Here is a 15,653-nt window from a genome sequence, read left to right on the forward strand (position 1 = left end):
ATGATTGGATTGTTGGAAGCCTCTGGTAAAAAATAAAGTTTCATAAGCCAATTGATATGTAGTCATGTTGCACATATATTTCTGTTTGAGTCACCTTATTTCATGTATCTATATCTATATAAATTATATTACAAATTATATTGATCTTATTGCTTTGTTAGCTAGCAACACTTTAACTCTTGCCTGAACAAAACATACCTAACACAATTATTTTCACCTAAGACATAATGTAGCTCTCTTGCACTTAGGAACAGAAGACAGTAATCACTGTAATGGGTGGGGCCATTTTGAATAGGAAATCACCAGCAAAAGCATAAAAATAACACATGGAACTTGATGGACCATGGAAAAGACACTTGTTTATAGCATGAGAGCTGAGACAGGCATCCATAGCTTTATTGGACCATATCTTGGAATGTGTATGTTGGACAAGAGTGAGTCCTGGATTTCTGCTCTATACACATCCTGTAATGATCATGAAAGAACTCTGAGCATCCATATTGTGAATTTTAGTGAGTAGGTGAATTTTAAAATGCAGAATTAATGAATAGCTAGTACCAATTTTACTTCTGAGGACTATTGAGAATCTAAAATTATGAGCAACACACACACACAAACAAAACTAAAAGTCTTTCTTTTGTGTTATTTGCATTTGAACAGAAATTCTAGGGTCTAAATAATATCATGGCAATTATTGCATAATTATTCTTAAAATGCTAGGGAGTATAATTATATAGATATAATTGTGGATCTTAGCTCTATAAGTTTCTGTGTAGCTCTTATTTCCAATTATATATCTATAAAATGGGTATTGTAGCCCATAATTCACCAAGTTGCTCTGTGAATGAACTGATTTATGTTGTATTAGTATCTAGCAGAATCAGGAGCAACCTAGCACATTTTCTTAATTGCCATTCCTTTTGCCTAAGCCCAATTTTACTTGTCAGTGACCATCCTATGGCATACCTGAGGGGAAAAGAATGATGCAGACTCAAAGCAAATTCAGAGAGGCAGGCTAGTGGACATCACTTTTAGGTGAAGGCTCCACTAGACACCGGTCCTCAGCTTTTATCATTTTTCAGTGGGGAGGTTGAGGTATGGATACTACTGCATATATGCAGAGTCCCAGAGGTACAATTTAACTCACAGATGCACAGCAAGAGACCTAGGGGCAAAATCCATCCAGGCAAACCATAGAACAATGGTAGAGTCTCTGAGATAGTGCTCAGTGATAGAACCACTGCAGATGTGCAGAGAATCCTTGATACAATGTTTGACAAGCAGAATATCTGGGAAATGATTCTGGCAAAAGACATAGGAATATTAACCTTAGAGGAACAGGCTGTTTTCAGTGAGTCTGTCTAATCATGGCTTTTCTTGACCCTAGACCTTTCCAAGGCAAATGTCAATGTGTTCCTAACACCCACATTCTCCACATTTACTCATAGCTTTGTTCTTTTCTTCCCTTTTTTCTCAGTAATCACTATGATAATGCTGTTGTATAATAACCTTATTCCTATGTATACTTTTTCATCTATCTAAAATTTATCTACTATCATCTATCCATCTATCTATTTATCTATCTTCTATCTACTTATTTGTGTTACTTATTTGTGTTATTTGTGTTACTTTCGGGCCTTGGTAGACCATGCTTTACTATAAAATGAATAAAATCTAGCATTTTCTTTCTAAAATTTGCATATGACAATGCAAAAGTAAACAAGTTGGTAGGCAGTGTTCACTTATTGTATATTTGTTATGATAATGAATGACACACAGAAATTGTGAAACAGAAATCTAAAGCTGATATTGCCCTGTTTTATAAATGTATTAGAAGAGCATTCAGAGTTTATTACTAATGGTGGACTTATAGTTCTAAGGTGGCCAAACAAAATTTTTATATATAAAAATGTTTATGATATTAAGGGCCTAACCCTGTATAGCAATTTAGTAATAAGCAATAATGACAGTAATTGAATCATTGATTTGTTTTGAGCATTGATTATTTGTTGAACGTTCTACAAAATCTGTTCATCATGTTATTTCTTATAACAGTCTTATAAATTGGGGAAATTTTATGCCTTTATTTTAGACAATAGAGTTGTAATGGTTTGGGTTTGAAATGTCTCTCTAAAACTTCATATTTTAAAACTATGTCCCCTGTGTAACAGGGTCCAGAGGTGGGCAGGTAGAGGGAGTGGGTGACTGGAGATGCAACCTTAATAACCATCTCTCTGTATCCGTTTCTGAGTCAGTCTCTCTCTCTCTCTCTCTCTCTCTCTCTCTCTCTCTCTCTCTCTTTCCTTCCCACGCCCTGCACCTGGCTTCCATGAGATGAGAACAACTTTTCCTACTCTGTTATGCCACATGTCTTGGAGCTGGCTGGTCATAGACTGACCTCTGAATTGTGAGCCCTAAAATAAACCTTTCTTCCTCTGAGTTGTTCTTGTCAGGTATATTGATCACAAGCTACAGAAAAAAAAAACTGATAAAAACCGAAGTAAAGGAAGATTTAAAAGAAAACCAACATCATACAACTCATGAGTTGATAAAGCTGTGATGTGAATTCAGATCTAACTCTAAGCTTTGATTCATCCCCAATGATTATTAATATTAGTAATGCATGCTGTGAAACATTTTAATCAAATTCTTAGGTCTGCCTGTAGCCTGCAAAAAAATCAGGATCTTGACATTTCTAAAGAGAAGCTTCATAAAACTTATGAAATATTTTTGCTAGACAAACAGATGTACTTTGAATGCGGAGTTCTCCTATCTAGAAAAGGCAAGCAGAAATTATAGTCCAAAATATCCAGAGAACAATTACTATTTCTATATGGTCACTATTGACATAGAGGATTTGTTATAAAAAGCAACATAATTCAGAAGATACAACTTGATTCAATAGAAAAGAATAAACATTGTTAAAATAAAGAAAAAACACTTTATGTAGAGTAAATCACTTTTCTTTTTCTGGATTTTTCATCTTAACTAGAATGTTTTGGGTTGGAAAATATTTTTATCTTAGTTATTTAGGTTTTTGAAATAGCTATACCACCTTAAAATGCATCTATACCCTGAATTATTCTTTTTCAATCCACATCAGCTTTTGAAGTAAATAAAAATAACAACATGCCTGTGCGAGAACACACAAAACAAGGAGATAAAGCTCAAAGATTTGTTTTTCCCTCTATAAAGGGGCTTATACAATGATTGAAGCAGACATCAGGAAATTAGACCAAATGGTAGTGTTAAATCCATTAGCTAGCCAGCATTCACCAGTGAAAAATGACATAACTTTTAGCAGTTTGGGTGAAAAAATTAAATATGTGGCTAGGCTCTTCAATTCCTTTGTGGGTTACTCCCCTAGTAAGTATTTGCTAAAGTTTCACCATATGTACTTCCTTGGCTCACACTTCAGGTCACGTGCAAAATTTATTTAACAGGCCTGTTCTCAAAACAGGTTAAGCCACGAGAGGTCTTTTTCCATTTCCTTCATATGTTTTCATTCCTTCTTATTTATTCAGGGGGTGGGGGCATCTCTCTGAGAGTATGTGTGCACAAGTGTGTGGATAAATGAGTTTTCTCTTGCTTGTTTGGTAATAGGCTATATATTGTTGGAGATTTTAAGATTATATATAAAATAATTATTTAGAATTTTTCCTTGAATTAAAGTGATTTTTAACCTAAAAATGCTTATATCAAAATAAAATAAATGCATGTAGTAGAGTTATTTTAATTCAAATAATTTAGACTTTAACTGTTACCCCAATTATGGAGTGTTTTGCAAATCGATATAATCGACAAAATCTTATGTCAGACTAAAAATCAGATTTCATTTTTTAACTTCAGTAGGATTGCCACAATAAATCATTAGCTTTAAAATGGTAAGATGCCCCTTAAAAGTAACCTGGGGGAAATCCATGGTTTTGTGTTTATATTGGATCTTGCTTCAAAAAGTGGAAGAGAATCCACCACTAAGGTAGGTTTCAGGAAGGACAGAATAGGCACTACCCATAGGATGTAATTTAAGGGATAATTGAGATTCTACCATGTGATCAGATTGTTCTAGTATATCCTGTCATGGTGCCATTCTACCATGGTGCATGACCACATATCAAAAAGATTCTTCCATAACTAAAATCCAAAACAGATTGCTTTTATAGCCAGCTGAGATCAAATCCTTCTAGACTGCGATTCCAGATGGTGAGGCCATAAGAAGGGCTTTGTGGGATAAAAACTGAGGCTGGAAGAAATACCCAAAAGTTGTTCGGGTCTGCTTGTCTATGTGACTGGGGAAAGGCTTAGACTGAGTCCAATGTTGAGTCTTACTGGTGTAGATTAATTGTGGAATTCATAACTAATGCATAGAGGCAAGAATGCTCTTTCAAATAATTAAGCAAAAAACTCAAATTTAATATTGAAAAAAATTTATTGCAGGGCCAAATCTTGAGGGCCATGTTGTTAAAAGTTATTGTGATTTAAATGCCATCACTATATCAATATTACACTCTCATTAGCATATGGGTGAGGACCAGTAAACCAGCTGATAGTACTGAATAAGACTATCTCATTAATGTACATATCCAGAATGAACATTATGAGTTATTTAGGAGGAAAACAATAATTTTATATGATAGATTCAAGTTAAAAAATATGAGTATTAGCTCAAGAAGTTAAGAAACCCAGAGAATTGGCAATATAAATGTTCAAATAAGGTCATCTTTATTAATCTATCGTTTTTGTTTATTTCTTCTGATTTGGTTTCTTTTATGGTTGAAAAAATGTCCATACACTCCTAAATTTTAAAGTCCTATTATGTCTTTAATTCCAGAACACACAGATAAATATTCTTTGACGTGTGTCCCTATCACTCTTCATCAAAGTGAGTTATACCAACCCTTCATATTCAGTTATAATTGCCTTAAGCATTTGTCCCCACATGCAAATGTATAAAAGACTTCATCTTATTTTGATGCTCAGAGAAATGTGTTCAAGAGACATATCTGAAAGGATTCTTGTCAAATGTATAGGTAGTTACTTCAATCATAGTATTAAAAATGGCTACATGATGATAACTGCCATTTCATTAGAGTTTCAACTGATCTGACAAGTTATTACTGATAGACATATGCTCTGGGAAATCACACGTCTGTTACCATGGATAAGTATTTCTTCTTTCAATCTTCATGGGCACCCCTAATAATATAATAATTGTCGTTCAAAGTGAAGTTGTTTTAAAACAAAAATAATGGTAAGCAGCACAACTGCCTTTTTATTTATTTGTTCTTACAGTATTATAAAATGGAGAACAAGTTAATTTTTTTATTTTCCAAACTTTACAAAACTGAACACAAAACACAAGAAAAACAAAGAAGATAACTGAATCCATAAAAAAATCAAGGCCCAACTAAATTTTTGTTAATCTAAGATCATGTTAAGAATATGTAGGAAAAACAATGTAAAAAAACATGAATCAGTAAAATAAGTTCGATAAAAAATTTATTACCATACTCTATTTTTGTACTGGGTATTAAACACAAGGGCATTCTACCTCTAGTTACACCCCTAGCCTTTTTTATTTTTGTTTTGAAACATGGTCTTACTAGGTTTCTGGAAGACTTTCGAAGTTGATGAGGCTGGCCTGGAACCTGTGATCTTCCTGTCTCAGCCTCCAAAGTACTAGAATTATAGGCATGCACCACCCTGCCAAGCCAGCTAAAACTTTATAAACCCCATTGGAGAGACAGAGAAGGGTTTGGGAGAGGGTGGTGACTGGGGAAGAGAGAGAAAAATCAATAAAGAAAACATTTCCATTGATATTATGTACATATGTGAAATTATCAATGCCAATCTCAATATTATGTATGGGGAAGAGGAGGGAGAAAGAAGGGAGCTGGGGGAAAGCTCATCAACTACTGCGTGCATGTATGTCACTATTACTTGGAATTACATTATGATGTGAAACCACATGAAACTACCAAACTAATGCATGCATATCTATGGTTCTAACCATAAAATTGACACTTGCCAAACTGTAGAACCAGCCAAGATGTCCATCACCAGATGAATGGATTACAAAACTATAGGATATGTACACAATGAAATTTTACACAGCCATAAAAAAATTATGTTATTTGCAGAGAAATAGATGGAACTGGAGAACATTATACTATGTGAGATTAGTCAGTCACAAAATGTAAAAAATCAGATATTCTTCCTAATATGAGGAAGCTAGGGAGATAAAGGGTCATAGGAGAAACTCTAGACCAGAAGGAGAAACCAAAGATGACCAAATAAGGTGACCTAATTGAAGGGAAATAGGTGAGGGGAAGAGGGAAAGTCTCTAATGTGCATAATATACATTTATAAATATATCAAAGTCAATCACCAAGCCTAACAAAAGAAGGAGGGAATGGGATGGGAATTGGGGTAGGGCTAAGTGTTATGTGCATGTATGCCTCTATCAAGATGTATGATTACAGTGCACCAACAAAAAGTAAACAAAACCGTATTGAAAAATAAAACAAGCTGGACGTGGTGGCACATGCTTTTAATTATAGTACTTGAGAGGCTGAGACAGAGGTGAGGTGGGGAGGGGAGATCCAGGCTTGGGATCCGCCTCAGGTACTTAGTGAGGCCCTCTGCAACTTAAGTCAGACCCTGTTTAAAAAATAAAGAATAAAAAATTGGCCTGGGATTATAACTTGGAGGTAGAATGCCCCTCAGTTCAATTTCCAGTATTGAAAAAAAAATGAATTAATGAATAAAACATACATACATACATACATAATACACATAAAGAAAAATATTATTTTTTGAAAAACAAAAGACACATACTGTGACATTCTGCCATTTATTCCTCAGGGTCATAGAACACTGTTGAAGTATATCTATCCATGATGCTTAACAAGAGCTTGTATGCCAAAAGAAAAGTTTTTTTTATTTGTAATGATAGACTGTTTTTGGTTTGTGTTCCAGTTTGTGTTTGTTTTATTTTATTCTTCTTTCTTTTGTTTGTTTGTTTTTGGTACTTGGGATTTAACCCAGAGGCATTCTATCCCCAAGCTACACTTCCACCCCAACAGGATTTCACTAGTTTGCTGAAAGCCTTAATAAGTTGCAGAAGCTGGCTTTGAACGTGGGATCCTCCTGTCTCAGTCCTCCCAAGTACTGGGATTACACCATGTACCACCATGCCTGACTATATGTTCTAGCTTTGAAGGTAACATAGTAGAACGTTCTAAAATGGGTGGTCACTATAATCCCCATTGTACCTAATTATGCTGTACTTAGCAATGGAGAGTTATTTTTACCCTGAAGCTGTGGCCTGTTTCCATGAATTAGGATTGTTACTAAGATATCTAAGCATTGAAAAACTGAACCCACATTTATGTGACATTCACTGTTGTACACATGGAAGACAAAGAGATTTCTTAAAATTTACTTTGTCTTTACAGAGGGGAAAGAAGGCACCGGGGGAACCATCAATAAAGAAGGAATTAACCAGGGAACCATCAATTAATTAATCAATCAGTAGCTATAAAGAACTTACTGTACTCACAGTACTATGGTAACTACTTTCTTTGAAAAATAAGGGGAACATACGATATGATGCCATCAAGCATGCTTAACTTATAATGCAGTCTTGTAAATGCAATAGAAATTCACCAAAGACATCATCCATCAAGTGCAAATAGAGAAGGGGGAATTTGAGGTGGGCCTTGAAAGTTTGGTGGAGATTTGAGAAGCAGAACACAGATTTCAGAGAAAAAAAAAGCAAAATCTATAAGGATAAAGTAGGGAGGTATGTCTGCCTGTATGGAAAGGAGGGAAAGGGAGGGGAGAGAGCACTAGAACTGTAGTGTTCTGATGAAGCAGCATGGCTAAGTGAGAAAAACCTAGATAAAGGGAGGCTTGCAAATTTTTCTAGGGAGTTTCAACTTTTACATTTGATGTAATAAGTGAAATAAAATCTTCTAAGAAAAAAAGTGATATTTAGATAATTAATATGGGTGCTGGTATTTGTCTACTAATGTAGCAAATTATGAAATATGTATTAAAAAGAAAACTAAAAAGGACATAATTATGGAAGGATGCTTAAAGACTTGAGTGGTGATAACCATATAAACTATTGGGGGTTTGTGTAAATTTAAACAAGAAATCAGAATTCCCACTATTAAGTAGTTTAATTTAGCACTAGACCTAGGAAAAAACTAATTTGAAGTCAATTCATTATTAATTAGATTCCTATAAGATAAATTCCATTTTTGATTATTGTAATGCTAAAATTCAGAGTTGTGATTTTAAAGAAAACACAACATTTCCATCGATGTGTTTTTTATATATGAGAAAAAGGGGCACTTATGTCTTCAGACCTATTGATGTCAAGCTCAGCAAGATTCTGTCCATACCAAGAGTTTAATCTATTATAAAATTTAAGCAAGAACTAAGATTTATATCCTACATTTGCATCTTTATTCATTTTCTAAAAAATGAATCAGAAATTTGTCTTAGGTACACACCATTTGTTTATGGGTTTTGCTTTATTTATATAATATACACTACTTTATATACTATAAACTACTGGGATATAAACTACTGTGATTTCTGGGAGCTTTCAATTTACCTACCTAAAAAAATGATTTAGTGCATCATTTGCAACCTTATTTATTTCCTATGTGGTATTAGGTTTGTTTCTGTTTTCATTTGTGCACAGAATCAACTGCCTTCTGTGATAGAAGATAACTTGGTATTCTAATGCCTTAACTCTCCTGATGGTTAATTTTAGCTGTGTGCCATAGTTAAGCAAAAGGGCAACCAGGAATTATAAAGGACTTGAAAATGCAGTGCTTCTGGTGAACCAAATGACAGACAACACTTCTATCTTTTAAGTCTACTAATTCCAAATTTACTGTATTAAAACAGTACAGGACAAAGACTAAGTGTAATGTTCATGATTTTAAGACTTCAGTATGTTTAGACTCCTGCAAAGTGCTGCAGATAATTTAGTGTTATCTGACTGAATATATATAGCCAAATGGAAAGTTAAAATAAATATATAATTTGGTTGTTTTAGGAGTTGTTTGCAGTAACTATTACTGCCTATTGTCACCTTGAATATTTTTGACAATTTGTGGAAATATCATCAGAAAATGTAATAATGAGAGTTTATAAAATACATAGTATTAAGGACTCTATATTGATTTGTTTAGAATGCTGTAAACAGTTCTTAATATTGATGTTCCTTTAGGGTATTTTGAGCCTAGACTAACACTAGGAGTTACTAAAGCTGTCCAAATAAAATTCATAAATGATTGCTTTCATGAATATTTCCAGTTCTAGCAAGTGTTGGCATGGTAATTTGCGACACTCCAGCATAATACTACAAACAAATACTTTAGCAAAAAGTGAATAAAACAAGACAAAGCAAAACAAAACTCAGACAAATGTAATTTTTAGTACATTATGAACTCAATCTTGTCAATCTTACTCTTTTCCACAATTCCTTCACACAATTGAATGAAAGCCGCTAACTAGGGTGACATATAAAGTGACCCTTGGATTGAGCCAGAGTGTCCACTCCTTGGGTCTTTGTTGTGAACATGTTTCCTACCAACAATATATTGAACCCATCTTGGTCTCTCAAATCCTGTGAATCCTTTAGTTCTCAAGAAAAATACATCCATTCCTGGAAAGATTTTCTTATGCTCTCATTAGAATATGATGTTCATCTGGCTTGTTCTAACATTATTTTGGTGCATGTCTTATGCTCATTACTAAATTATTAACAAAGAAGGCAAGGAGCAGACATCGTGCTTGCTCTTCCTAAGTATCTTGTATGTATGATGCCAAAAAGCAATCTCTTAAAATACTGGTGTTAACCATCCACTGAGAGTCAACTTTAAAAATCATTAAGATCATTTCTGTACTGTTTCATGATGTTTCACATACCTATGCTCTTTTTGTTTGCATTTTAGTAACAAAAGTAAGGGATGGAACATCTGCCGAAATGTAGCACTCCAAATTACTTTGGAAAAACCGTTCTAGGGGACCCATCGTTCTTTACCCGCTGCATGCCATTAAGAAAATGAACTTACATGTCAGATCATCCTCAATCTACCACTTCCTAAAGTTACTTAACCAGTATAAAGCCGGTTTTCTCATAAATAAAGTGAGAATTGAAGAGTACCTATTCCCATGGCTAATTTAAAGATAAAATTCTCACATGCTTGCTTTACACAATGTCCATACATACTAAATCCTCCACAGTAATTTGTGTTTCTAAGGCTTTTGAGAGTTAGCAAAATGATGTAATCCTTCCTTGCCTGACCCATCTTTTTAGGTCTTGAATATTCCTCAATCTCAGATGCATTCTCCCTTGGTATTTTAGCAGACAATAGATTTTTCCACCTCTTCTATCATAGGGAGCCTAACAAGGAGAATATCTTATCAGATTTTTTATATTGCAATATTAAGGCATGCCTGTCCTCTTTTTTATTTCCCTATATAAACTTCTCTGTTCTTTATGACTGTCTTTGGAAGAATGATAGATTTAAGAGAACAAGAAGATGGGGGTAAACAATATCTTGGAAACTTACATGGATTTAAGGCTACTTGACCTTAGTTTGAGTAATATTCTTTTAAAACAATTACACATTTTCCTACTTAATAATGAGCAATACAGAAAGGCTAAGAGAACTTTGAAGTTCAATTGATAAATTATCTCCAGACCTTGTAAAGCGATCACCATCCAACTGACTCACTGCATATTCAAATTCTATTCGGGACAATAAGAAAATTGCAGCAATGTGTCCACTTCATGATCATGTGTATATGTGTGTGTGCATATGAGTGTGGGTGTGCTTATGAGAGTGCATATGTGGGTACAAGTGTTGATAATGTTTGTGCATCTGATTAGAAATATGACTAGTGGAGAAAACAGCCTGGATGATGAATGCTCAACAGGAGGTTTCTGTGATCCAGGAAACTATCTGACTTGAAGCTGTTAATTTTCTCTGGTATGTTCCTACACACTTCCAGGGACATATAGAATTTCTCCCTTCTGAATGCTATTATACTATTCCTTATTCTGCTGCAAGTAGTGAAATGGAGGCAATGACCACAAGATCTTTGAGAATAATTATTTCTTCATATCAGAAAAGAGGCTGAATTTTGCTACATAAAATGGGATTTTTTTTTCTTTCTTTGGCCTTCTTTCAAAGCCCTTAAAGTTTCTGCAAGGAAGCTGTCAGTTTCTCTGGTTACCTCACCTAGCACAATGCTATTTTTAATGGTCTTTTTAGCACTTTCTCCCTTTATGTATTTCATACACAACTAAATTACTGTCTATTCTTCATGGTAAAATCCACAGTTTATGTTTCACCTTTCAGTTAAAACCATTTCTTTTTTCTCCCCCTTCCCAAAGTCACTCTTCTGGAAATTGAAATTTACTTCTTTGCTAAGCTGCAAGGCATGCCAAACCCCAAATAGCTCAGGGATCATAATTCAGAAGCCGCGGGTTTAGTCTCCTTTATGCAAAGTCTGTAGAAGTAACCATAGGCCCTGGGATCAGTTTCTCAGAGCAGCCAGGAAACCCAGCAGGAAGATACTGAACTTGCCTGAAAGAACTTTCCAGAAGAATTTGCAGGGAACTAGCTTCATATTTTACACATTATTGTAACACAGACTGTGTCCCTCTCAAGTAGGCAAAATCTTCTTTTGCAAGCAGATAAGTGATTCCTTGGGACATAGCACTTGTTTCCACCTTCCTTACAGTTTAAGAGGACTCAGCTGGGATTTAAAAGATTTAAATTCAAGTCCCTGATGAAAAGTTAACTAACTGTGACCTTGGGAAAGTTGCACACTTGCTTAGCCTGTTTCCTCATCTGTGATTTGAGGAGATTCCAAGGAATGGTCTCTGTGCCCTCATCCACATCTGAAATCCTGTGATTTGACTCTATGACTCTTCCTACACTGTTACTTTTCAGGACAAAAATAAAAAGAAGGAGACAATGTTTGTTAAGCTTTGTTTTCAAGTTTGTATTCTTCATTTTTAAAAATTTATAAAAATAAAAATGAAGTGCTTCTGTGGTCTGTAAAAAGGCTTTACATTTTCACATTAGGTCTTATGTATAGCAGCCAGTTTTACATTTAAATCCTCCAAAAATATCTGCTAATACAAAACAAGTATATGGGAGGACAAAGCATTGTGAGTGGGCTCTCCTGTGTCTGAGAAATTTTCAATTCCTACAAGAGTCAGAGTTTAAATAGTGGCACCACTTTGGAAAACAGTATGGAGGATCCTCAGAAGAATGGGAACAAACTTACCATATGATCCAGTGCTACCGCTTCTGGGTATCTACCCAAAAGAAAGGAAACCAAACTACCAAACTAATCCATGTGTATCTATGTTCATACCTGCACAATTTACAATTTTCAAACTATGGAACTAGCCAAGATGTCTATCACCAGAGGAATGGATTACAAAACTATGGATATGTACACAATGGAATTTTAATCAGCCATAAAGAAAAAAAATATATCATTTACAGGGAAATGAATGGAACTGGAGAAGATTATGCTAAGATTAGTCAGTCACAAAAAATAAGAAACTGGATGCTCTCCCTAATATGTGGAAGCTAGAAAGCAAATGGGTCATAGGAGGAATGCTAGATGAAGGAGATTCTACAGATGAGAAAATATGGTGACCTAACTGAGGGGATGGGAGATGGGGAGAGGGAAATTCTCTAATACACATGATGTACTTTAACAAACATATCAATGTGAATCACAAAGCCAAATGAGAAGGAGGGAGGAGGAGGGAATGGGATGGGAATTGGGTAAAGGCTAATTGGGTGATGTGTGCATGTGTGTCTCCACTATCTTGTATCCCATTAAGATATATGACTACAATGCACCAATAAAAAATTATAAAAATATGGACTGGAAACCAGGGCTTGATGTTAGAATGGCATTTTGTGACCTCTTGATACCTCACTGTATAGTTCCTGGAGTTGAAGAGAGAAGAAAATGTGATGAATTAACACTAGTTCCAATTCCATGTTGATCATCTCTCATCTCAATAATGTCTCTCTGTGGGATAAAATGAGCTCATACATTTTAAAGATTATAAATGTAGACATTGCTATAAAAATCTGGAATGGGTAGAGATCAGATGTTCAGCAAATACACATGAGGGACTGCAAGCTTCAGACTTCAGTTGGCACATTTTAGCCCTTGGAAATAAAAATAGTGTTATAATTTGGATCTGAAATAACCCCCAAAGTCCAATGTGCTAAAGGCTTGGTTGATAGCCTGTAGATCTACCTGGAGGCAGTGTAACCTTTAGAAAGTAAGGCCTAGTGGAAGGAGGTTGGGTTTTTGTGTTTGTGCCTCTGAAGAGAATATGGAACTCTGGATTCTCTATGTGCTGCCTATCAGAATGTTCTGCCTCCCCATACCCCCAAAACATTGGGGCCAAGCAATTAAACATCTAAACTTCTGAAATTGTGAACCAGAATAAGCCTTATCTTTTAAAATTTGCTTATATTAGATATTTTGTCACAGTAATGGGAAGATGACTAACAGTTAAAATAGGATGTAGATGTGAGATCATATACTGTAACTAATTTTTATCTTAAAAACACTTCAGTATTCTACTTGATTTCTGTAAAACTGGTTAATGCTATTAAAAATAAAACTACAGACCTTTCTAAACAGAATAACACATATTGGTAGATGATTTTCATTCTAGATTTTTACTTGACAAACTACCTAAGATTTTTTTTATATTGAAATAGTCAGTATTCTACAAAATTCAACTTAACTTTCCCTGCTACGTGTTAGATATCTCCACATAACAAACACTGTACTAGTGGTGGGTTAGAAGGAAATAGATGATTTTACTTTATGTTGGGCAATTTGAGTTCATCTGAAAAAAAATTAGACATACTAGTCAGAAGAAATTGCAACATAAACACCAATAGGACAAACCAATATTTATACACTTAAAAATAAATATACTTATCCTCAACAACCATTATCCAGTGAAATTCAACTGAATTGGTATTGGACTGATCTGGATTGGTTTTTGTTTTTTGTTTCTTTTTTTTTTTTTTGGTGGTGGTACTGGGAATGGAACCCTTCTACCTCTGGGCTACACTCCCAGACCTATTTTATATTTTTATTTGGAAACAGGGTCTCTTAAGCCAGCACGTCTGGTTTCAATCTTATGCAATCCTCCTGTCTCAGCCTCCCAAGCGTGGGGATTATAAGCGTGCACCACCATGCCTGGCCTAACATGGATTTTAAACTCAGAACAAAATGGAATTCTTCACTAATGTGGTCTCATCTGCATTTTTTCTTGTGATTTCTCTTTTAGCCAATATCCCACAATTCTCCATATTATTGTTTCAGAGACTTGGATGTCTAGAATGTTGAAAAACCTAGAATGACTCTAACCTATACTTCTCTCAGCTACTCCACCCCATGGCCAATTTGATGATGTTCCTTTTCTAGAAAGACACTTGCCATTGCTTTTATCATAAAGTTCCATTGCAAAGCTCTTTAGAGTCATAGTCTTCTCCCACAAATCTCCCAGTTTGCATGCTGAGCTTTTTCTAATGTAAACTCTTTGAATTTTCCATAATACCTTCCTTCAGATCCACTTGGCTTTCAGCTCACATAAGGCAACGTTTAAATCCTACTTCAACATAGAAAACCTATGACTTCAGTAATCACTTCTTCATCAAAACTTTCCTTGAATCATTCTGGCCAATCTCTCCTATCTCTTGAATTCCAGCAGGTTCTAGGCTTCCAAATAGTACTTAATGTCTTCTGACATAATGGCTGATTTTCTCATTTGTCCCTTCTCTGTTCTATAAATTTTGCATATGAGTAATGCCTCATCTTTAAAACTGTAGTATTGTGATTATTACAATATTATTTAACATCAAATACGTATGTAGTATCTCTTACATTGTAAGCATTCAAAGAAATTATTTGGTTGAAAAGATTCATATTTTAGAACTTATTCTTTACTATGAACATCTTTCTATTAGTTTCTTTTCTTGTATCATAATCTTCAGTATTTGCTACATGTTTGTCACTAAGCATCTTTTATTCTTTTCTTCCCCTCCCTTCTATTTTTTTTCATTTTTTACTTATATTTTCCATCTTTTCTTTTGATTCTCCACCTTCTTTATGTTTCTAGGATTCATCTGAAAAAAATGTCTTGTTATATCCTTACATATGAGTAAATAGAGGCCTGGAGAGGTTAAGGAATTTGCTCAGGGTCACACAGCAAAGGAGACAGTACAAGCCAAAGCAAACTTTGTCCAGAATCACTTTTAAACAACAGGGCTTAGTTACACATTATAGAATTATGATGCTTAATTTTGTTAAAAATGATTTATTTTCTCTACCAACTGATAAGGGAATAATGCATGTGGTTAAATCCCAAAAGGAAATGGAGAAATACGATGGAATGGGAACATGTTGAAATTTGAGGAGATTCTGAGAAAGCAATTTAAACCTATCATAGTTCTGATCTAGTTACCAAGAACATCTAAATCAAGCGCTTTGACTTAGGAGTTGTTTCACTGTGTTAAAGCATGTAGGCAGTTGTACTCTGTGATCTAAATTCCTGCTATAAA

This window comes from Muscardinus avellanarius (assembly GCF_963383645.1).
Source record: "Muscardinus avellanarius genome assembly, chromosome: 12".
NCBI lineage: Eukaryota > Metazoa > Chordata > Mammalia > Rodentia > Gliridae > Muscardinus > Muscardinus avellanarius.